Below are 978 nucleotides of genomic sequence, written 5' to 3'. Positions count from 1 at the left end.
GACTATGGGTGTGCTCGACTGTGTCAGGACGGGTTCTGTCTTAGTCACTGCTGTATTGCTGTGGTAAGATGCCATGGCCAAAGCAACTTAGAAAAGCGTTTATTTGGAGCTTACGGTTTCAGAGGGTTAGAGCCCGTGTCCATCGTGTTGGGGAGCATGGCGGCAGCCGGGCAGGAGGCTTACATCACATCTTAACCCACAAGCACAGAGCAGAGATAGTCTAGCTAACTGGGGACTGAAACGTCAAAGCCAGGACATCTCCTCCGACAAAGCCACGCCTCCCCACCTTTCCCAAGTAGTTTAACGAGACTGGAGACCAAGCATTCAAACCAGATGAGCCCATGTGGCCCGTTCCCATTCAAAGCACTGCAGCATCTCTTTTTCTTCCTCAGACCTTGACAGTTCTGAATGTTCTTCTTTCCAATCACAGTGACCCTAGCGCACAGTGCAGATCATCCCGCTGGGGACAGAGTGATATCATCTGTAATCGTGGCAGTGTTGCACACTTGGGAGGCATAATTTGAGGTTAGCCTGTCAGAAAAAGAGGGGGTGCGGTGGGGGGGGTAGGACGTGGCTCAGCTGGCAGAGTACTTGCCTACGTGTATAAAACCCTGGATTTGATCACCAGCGGCAAACAAAGCAACTGTGACACATGTGCCTATGATCTCAACACCCGGGAGGTGTGGACAGAGGTTAGAAATCAAAGTTATCTTCTGCTTCGTAGGAGGTTCGAGGCCAGCCTGGGCTAGGGGTGAAAAAAAACAAAGCAAAACAAAACAAAATTGGAGCTGAGCATGATGACAGGTACCTTTAATTCCAGCACTCGGGAGGCAGAGACAGGAGGATTTCTCTGTGTTCCAGGCCAGCCTGGTCTACATAGTGAATTCTAGGACAGCCAGGGCTACATAGAGAGATCCTGCCACTCCTCTACACACACACACACACACACACACACACACACACACACACACACACACA

This window comes from Psammomys obesus, unplaced genomic scaffold (genome assembly GCF_907164565.1).
Source record: "Psammomys obesus unplaced genomic scaffold, mPsaObe1.curated_primary_1811, whole genome shotgun sequence".
Classification (NCBI taxonomy): Eukaryota; Metazoa; Chordata; class Mammalia; order Rodentia; family Muridae; genus Psammomys; species Psammomys obesus.
This window is presented reverse-complemented; position numbering follows the sequence as displayed.